We start from the raw sequence: 8,837 nt of genomic DNA, 5'->3' as shown, positions 1-8,837 counted from the left end.
TTTAAGTGACATTTTCCAAAACTTCTAAAAGACTTTCAATATCACCTCAAAAAGGGAATTTCCTTTGAAAAAGACTCAATCCTTCAATTTTAAATCATTCATTTGACTATTTTAAATCAGAGTTATTAATTAACAACCTTGGCAAAGACTCAAGACTCTAAGGAAGAATAACCTACCTCATTTCTTAAACTCTTTAGAAATCCTCGGAATCACAGTTACTTAAGTTGAAATCAATTAAAGTGAAGATTTAAAATCAAAACCAAAGCACGTAAGCCAAAAGTTCCGAACCAATTTCAAAATCAAAATTATTTAAGTCCAAAAACCAATTTCATTTCTTTATTAAATCGGTAACCCCCCCCCCCCCAAAGACTCAAACCTTGTTTAAATCTTGCTAAGTCAAAATTTAAAGAGTACTTTTTTAATCAAACTTCAAAACATAGGTTCTTTCATATTTGAATCAATATTAAAACATGAAATTTTCATAAACAGATTAAACTCGAAACATCTATTTCTTTATAAATCAAGAACCAGGTAATAGAACCTCTCAACTAAACCATTCCGTAACCCTTTCCATGGCTCAGAGCCAAATCAGTTTAGAATCAGGCTGAATTCAAAAGTGTACACCATTTTCACATTTCAAGAAAACCAACTCAAACTCAAATCAACCTCGAACAGATTAGACTCGATTTCAAAATTTTAGAAGAGATAACTCCAAAGAAACACTTTAAAACAGTCCATTTCACCAAACCAAACAATCATCCAATCAAACAAGTATTCACATCCATCCAAGACAACTAAACAATATATAAGACTTATACAATCACCAAAGGTACATTTTCTCACATTAATATCCATATATAATAATTTCAATTATAAAATATATTTTTCTAAAAAGGCCCCTACCTCGATTAGCCGCAAGTTGCTTAAGTATGCCCATTAAATCCCTCTTTTCATGTTAATCGGCAGCAGTGGTAGCAACCACAAAAATTTCCAAGCAACCACAAGAATCATGGCAACAACAACATATCTGACATAATTTGGATTTAACACAGAAGGGATATTAAGCGATATTAGAATATAATTAATAATAGAGTATTGTGGTAAACAAGAATGGAACCAAATAATCTCACCGCGATAAACAAAATAGGACAATACAGTAGCAGCTTCCAACTGATCGGATAGCAGCTCCAACAGTGGCCGGAAGCTCCAATGGTTCAGCAACAACCTCAATTTTGACAAGCAATCACCGGAACCGAATCCCTACGGTACCAAACCTCAACATTGTTTACAGACTTTAATAAAACAGACTTTAACAGAATGCTAATATTCTCAAGGGTTCCGAAAAAGAAAAATTACCGTATTTAGAAAGATCGATGGTAGAGAGCAACGCGGTAGCTCAGACAGCAACTCCGGGTGGCGAGAAATGCGGTAAGGAGCAACGACAGCGGCGATATCACAGTAACCACCCACCACAATCGCATCCTCCTCAGCACTCGTGAGCTCTCTCTCTCTCTCTCTCTCTCTCTCTCTCTCTCTCTCTCTCTCTCTCTTCGTGTGTTCGCGTTTTGTCTCCCTCTCTTTCACGTTCTGTCTCCTTCTCTCCTACATACATTGCCTCTCCCTCAGCTCAAAGCGGCGGTGAATTCGACCTCAGCAAGGGCTCGCGCCGAGGACGACGACGGCGAGGCTCGAGGCAACAGCGGTGACTTCGCATAGCATGGTGGCGTGGTGGTGGCGCGACGTCAACAACAGAACACAACACCTCTCCCTTCTCGCGTTCTGTTCGGCGGCGCTCTCATTCCCTCTTCCCTTCGGCGGCGATGGCTACCAGACAACAGCTGCGTAGTGATAGCGGCGGTAGTACCTCCTCCTTTTCCTCTGCTCTCTCGGATCCCTCTCTCTATTTCTCTTTCCCCGCACCCTCTCCATTCTTCTCTGTTTCCCCCTCACTTCTCTTCCCTCTCCCCCTTTTTTTTTCTTTCTCTAGTTTACTGAAGCTGTGAATGTTGTGTTGTTTTGGGGAAAGGGGTATGGCGGCTAGGGTTAGGAAAATTAGGATTATGGTTGTGCTTTGGGGATTTAGGGTTTAGGTAGCGTATTAATTAAAAATCAAATTTAATCCAATAATAATATTTATAAAAAGACCATTTAATTATTAACTTAAAATTTATTTTCAGATATATACTCAAATTCAATAATTAACGATAATAAAAGTCAATTTCCTTTATAATCATGAAATAAAGTTAACAACCTAATTATTCAACTTAAAGTATATAAAATTCTTATTGTTATTCAATTACTAAAGTTTTAAATCATAATTAAGAAATTGCTTAATTTATATATAAAATTTCTTAAGATATAATCTTAATTAAATATAATAAATTATAAATAAATTTATTATTTAATTTTGTAAAAATCCGAGGTCTTACATCCTACCCCACTTATAAAAATTTTCGTCTTCAAAAATTAAAGTAATACATAACATATTACATAGTTTTAATGTTTTACTTTTGAATACTTTAGAAAAGTAAAAAGTTTTGACATATATATAAATTTTCAAATATCAGATAAACTATAAGACTTAAATATAAGAAAAGAGTGGAGTAAAGGAAAGGTTGCAAGACAGGCTCAGAACAAAGTGGTTACATGGTGTCAACATCAGGGGGTTTTAATATAGCTCATCGTCAGGACTTCTAACCGTACTTTATCGAACAATTCATTCGAAGTTCTAAACCTCATCAATTATTTTGCAAACCCACAACCGATCACAAGCCTGATATCAACAAAACTCTTTTGTGTAAAACAAAGCTTCACAGCATATTGTGGCATCACACACTTAGTAGCTTCACTAACTGTGTCCTAAAAACTAACATATTTTTTGCCACATCTAGAGATTACACGTGACGTTAAAACAAATGTCGAATTTACTCAGAAGGATACAAGATTTTAGAAAAGAATGACAAGTGACAAGGACAGTACTCATAAGGATTGGAAAAATGATTATAGGTAAACAAAGATACATAAGTAATGAAGAGTGCTGGAAAAGAATCAATTGGCAACTACAAGGATAACTCTTGAATCAAAGAAATTTGATAGGATCAACAAAAAGAAAAATAACGCGTTAGTTTGAAACAGATTTCAAGCTAAGTTGAAGAAGTATGAGATTTTATAGAAATAGAATGATTAAAGACAATAGCGACGCATCGCAGCAGAACAACTTCGGATAACTACAAAGGTTTCTCAACTCGTGGAGAAATATGAGCTCAACAACCTCGTTACTAGAGTTCTTACCATATTCGAAAATGTAAACAGATCAAGATATGCGTAAAGTACAGATTGTGAAACAAAGAAATATAAACTACATCTCAAGAAAATGAAAGGGATAAACAAAACTTCAAATTACACGATACCACCTAATTAAAAGGAGCACTTACCAATTTTAAAGATTTAAGGATTCGTGTCATACTAAAACAATTTTCAATGTCATATCAAAGAATACAAGGTTCATGAGGAAAAGTATAATGACAAGAATAGACGTTCTAAGAGATTCAAACAGTAGTTTCCGAATAAGAGGCAGACGTATTAAGATTTTAAAGTACTCTAATGGAGAAAATGAGAAGAAAATTGTTCATTTGTTAGAATTGATTTCAAATTGAATCAACGTACTAGGTTCATAGGAAGAGAGTGAAGAGATAAACATAAATTCAATCAAAATTGAAACAGAGCTCCTTTCCCGAATGCAGAGGGAATTAAGTGGTCATTACTCTCAAATAAAAATCAAATTGCATGAAACTAAAGTGCATAAAAAATCAAGGTGAAGATTAAGAATTCAAAACTGAAAATGAAAATTCAAGAATTCATAAATGAGATTTACAAACTAAAACTAAACTACTACTGAGGAAGAAAAGAAGAGAAAAGGGAGAAGAGTATATGAGGGGGGGTCCGAAGACCCACTCCCCTTGGAGTATGCCAATTCACAGAATTTCAAATTGGTCTTTACTCTCTCCCCCTTCCTTTAGTTCTCTGTTCTAGTGTGCTCAATTCTATGAAACTAAGACCTTTATATAGGCTTTCCTAAATTACAAATTGAAATGAAAAACAAATTACAATTGAATGAAAATTCCTATTCTAGATGCTTCTTGTGCCTTTGATTGAATGATGTTAATGGGCTCTGCTTGCTTGAAGTTTACATGGACTTGGAGTGAAGTTAATTGAGCAAAAATTAAGCTCCCAGGATGGCATAGCAATTTTTAGGAGAGCGTAGCGCTCTTGCACCCACGCGTACGTGTCACCCATGCGTGCGCGTCATTTAGCATTTTGGCACTTGTGACTCGTACGCGTCACCCATGCGTGCGCGTCGCCCCAGCACTCTTTGACAAGAGCGTAGTGCTCGCGCCCAAGGGTGCTCTTCCACGAGTACGCTTCATCCACGCGTACGTGTGGCCTTTTAAAAATACCACTTTCTCGCCGCCACTTCATCCATGTGTGTCGCTCTCACGCGTACGCGTCACCCATGCGTACGCGTCGCCAGATAAATTTTTCCTCTTCTATCGCAAGCGCTCTTGGTAACAAACGGAGTGCTCTTGAATGTGAGCGTATCGCCAAAGGCGCCCTTCTCTTGGTTGCTTCTTGTTTTCCTCTGGCTATGCTTTTACTATCATCAAGCAAATAAGTGCATCAAGGTAATATACAAGATGATCTTTATATACTAAGTGTGCTAATAATACTCAAAATCAAAACTTCACTTAGTGTGATCTATTTTATCATATTTACCTTGTATATTAGCTAAAATTCACCTATGCTTGAGATTTTATTTCATGCAGAGATATTTCATGCTATTACTTATTTATTAATGAAATTTGTATGAAAACTAACTAAAATCTGCTAAAATAACAACTAAAAATAGGCAATGATGCACCCACATCATTCAACGCCAAGAATGGGCGTTGAACGCCCATAGGGGATCATAAAATGCCTTGAGCCAACCCTTGAGTGGCCGTTTAACGCCCAGGGAGCTCCCTTTCTGGCATTCAACGCCAGCTCCTCACTCCCCATTGGACGTTGGATGCCCAAAATGCCTCTTTTCTGGCGTTCAACACCAGCCTCCTTTCCTTCTTGGGCATTAAATGCCCAGCTTTCCTCCTTGTCTGGCATTCAACGCCAGTAAAGGGTTATCCCCAGCGTGCTTTATTTTCATTTCTGAATATCTTTGTCTTTATTCTAAGCACTATGCATGATCACAAATGTTAAAAAGCAAAGAAAACTATGGAAATTAATAAGAAATGAACTGAAAATGAATATGAATGAGAATAAATAAAAGAGTAAAAACAACACACTACTTATGGTTGGGTTGCCTCCCAACAAGCGCTTCTTTACCGTCATTAGCTTGACCCTGCTGCTGTTATGTCACTAGCAGTGTAGAGCTTTCTTGCTCCAGATTATCCCCTAGGTAATGCTTTGACCCTCTGTCCATTCGCTGTAAATCTTTTATCAGAGTGTCTGTCTTGGAGCTCTATATGACGATAGGATGATACTTTAGTGACCACAAATGGTCCAGTCCATCGTGACTTGAGCTTCCCAGGAAAAAGCTTAAGTCTGGAATTGAAGAGCAGAACCTTCTGACCCGGCTCGAAGACTCTAGAAGAAATCTTTTGATCATGCCATTTCTTGGCCCTTTCCATGTAGATTTTTGCATTGTTAAATGCAACTTGTCAGAATTCGTCCAGCTTATTTAGCTGGAGCAATCTTTTATCTCCTGCAGCCTTGGCATCAAAATTGAGAAATCTAGTTGCCCAGTAGGCTCTGTGTTCCAGTTCTACTGGTAAATGACATGCCTTGCCATAGACCAGCTGGTACGGTAACATCCCAATAGAGGTTTTGAAAGCTGTTCGATATGCCCAGAGAGCGTCATCAAGCTTTCGTGCCTAATCTCTCTTGAAAGTGCTCATTGTTCTTTCCAAGATTCTTTTGAGCTCCTTGTTGGAGACTTCGGCTTGCCCATTTGTCTGCGGATGGTATGGAGTTGCCACTCTGTGGCAAACACCATAGCAGTGCAGAATTCAGTCAAGTTATCTGTTACAGAAGTGAGTGCTTCCATCACTGATCAGTGTTCTTGAAACACCAAATCTGCTGAAAATGTATTTCTTGAAGAATCTCATCACCACTCGGGTGTCATTGGTGGGTGATGTGACTGCCTCTACCCATTTAGATACATAATCCACTGCCACAAGGATGTATGTGTTCGAATATAAGGACGGGAAAGGGCCCATGAAGTCTCTACTCCCCATACATCGAACAGCTCAATTTCCAAAGTCCCTTATTGAGGCATCTCGTGATTATGAGGGAGATTGCCAGCCCGTTGACAACTGTCACATTTGCGGACAAATTCTTGAAAGTCTTTGAAGAGCGTTGGCTAGTAAAAGCCACTCTGAAAGAGTTTGGTGGCTGTGCGCTCACCACCAAAATGGCCTCCATAATCTAAGCCATGGCAATGCCATAGAATTTGCTGCATTTCTTCCTCAGATATGCAATGGCGGATTATACCGTCCAAGCACCTCTTAAAGAGGTATGGCTCAGCCCACAAGTAATATTTAGCATCCTGGATGAGTTTTCAAACTTGCTGCCTATTGTATTCCTTGGGGATGAACCATATCGCCCTGTAATTTGCTATGTCGGCAAACCAAGGTGCTTTGCGTATTGCAAAGAGTTTTTCATCAGGGAAAGTCTCGGATATCTCAGTAGTTAGAGGGGGCGTCCCTACTACAGGTTTAATTCGGGATAGGTGGTCAACCTTCTGGTTCTCTGACCCCTTCCTATCCCTAATCATTATGTCAAATTCCTACAAGAGCAATACCCATCTTATCAATCTGGGCTTAGAGTCCTGCACTGACAGAAGGTACTTGAGGGCGGCATGGTCAGTACTGATAATGACCTTAGATCCTATTAAATAGGACCTGAACTTGTCAATGGCATAAACCACTGCAAGTAACTCCTTCTATGTGGTGGTGTAGTTTCTCTATGCGTCATTCAAAACACGACTGGCATAATAAATGACCTGTAGGAGCTTATCATGTCTCTGTCCCAGGACTGCACCAATTGCATGATCACTGGCATCACACATTAGTTCGAACGGAAGGTTCCAGTTGGGTGCAGAAATGACAGGTGCAGAGATAAGCTTTGCTTTCAAAAGTTCGAAGCCATCCCTGCACTCTTTGTTAAAAATAAAAGGAGTGTCAGTGGCTAAGAGATTGCACAGGGGTTTTGAAATTTTGGAGAAATCTTTAATAAACCTCCTGTAGAACCCTGCATTTCCTAAGAAGCTTCTGATTGCTTTAACGTTAGTAGGTAGTGGTAATCATTCAATTACCTCCACCTTGGCTTGATCGACCTCTATCCCTTTGTTTGAAATCCGATGGCCAAGAACAATGCCTTCAGTCACCATGAAATGGCATTTTTTCCAGTTTAAAACTAAGTTAGTTTCTTGGCATCATTTTAGAACTAGTGCCAGATGGTTAAGGCAGGAATCAAAGAAATCCCTAAAGACATAGAAATCATCCATGAATACTTCAAGGAATTTTTCAACCATGTCCGAGAAAATGGAGAGCATACATCTCTGAAAGGTGGTAGGTGCATTACAGAGGATGAATGGCATTCTTCTGTAAGCAAACACTCCATATAGGCATGTGAATACTATCTTTTCTTGATCCTGGTTATCTACTGCAATCTGATTATAGCCTGACTAGCCATCCAGGAAGCAGTTTAATGCATGCTCAGCCAGTCTCTCCAGCATCTGGTCTATGAACGATAAAGGAAAATGATCATTTCTTGTGGCGTTGTTGAGTCTTCTATAATCAATGCCCATACGCCAACTTGTTACTGTCCTCGTAGGGATCAGTTCATTCTTCTCATTGTGGACCATTATCATCCCTCCTTTCTTGGGTACAACCTAGACAAGACTAACTCAGGGGATATCTAAGATAGGATAGATAATCCCTACCTCCCAAAGTTTAGTGACTTCTTTGTGTACTACATCTTTCATGGCCAGATTCAGTCGCCTTTGTGGTTGCACCACTGGTCCGGCATCATCCACGAGCCTTATCTTGTGCATGCATCGGGTTGGACTAATTCCTTTTATGTCACTTATGATCCAATCGAGAGCTGTTCTGTGTGTCTTCAGCACCTGAATCAGTGCTTCTTCCTCTGGTGGCTTCAAGGAAGAACTTATGATCATAGGGTAAGTGTCTCCATCTCCTAGAAACACATATTTCAAGGATGACAGCAGTGGTTTGAGCTCAAGTTTAGGAGGTACATCCTCCATGTTAGGGGCTTTTAAAGCCTCCTGTTGCTCTTCTGATGCCTCCCTTTCAGGGCTGGCATCTTCAAGGATATCATTCATCCCCTCCTCTAGGCTCTCAACTATATGTATCTCTTCCACCAGAGAATTGATAATATCAATCCTCATGCACTCCTCTGATATATCAGGGTATTGCATGGCTTTGGTGGCATCCAATACGAACTCGTCCTCATTGACTCTCAATGTCACTCTCCCTTTTTCCACGTCAATGAGGGTTCTTCCTGTGGCCAGAAAAGGTCTCCCTAGAATAATGGACACATTTTTGTGTTCTTGCATATTCAAGAATACAAATTCTGTAGGGAATGCAAAGGATTCAACCCTTACAATCATGTCTTCAATCACTCCTGATGGAATCTTAGCTGAGCCGTCAGCCAATTGAAGGCAAATGCGGGTGGGCATGATTTCTCGGTTTAGACTGAGTTTCTTTATCAGTGAGACAGGTATTAAGTTGATGCTCGCCCTAAGATCACATAGAGCCTTCCTT

This window comes from Arachis ipaensis, chromosome B9 (assembly GCF_059453495.1).
Source record: "Arachis ipaensis isolate K30076 ecotype BB chromosome B9, ASM5945349v1, whole genome shotgun sequence".
In the NCBI taxonomy this organism is placed as follows: Eukaryota; Viridiplantae; Streptophyta; class Magnoliopsida; order Fabales; family Fabaceae; genus Arachis; species Arachis ipaensis.
The sequence above is the reverse complement of the archived record's forward strand: the minus strand, read 5'-3'. Positions refer to the sequence as shown.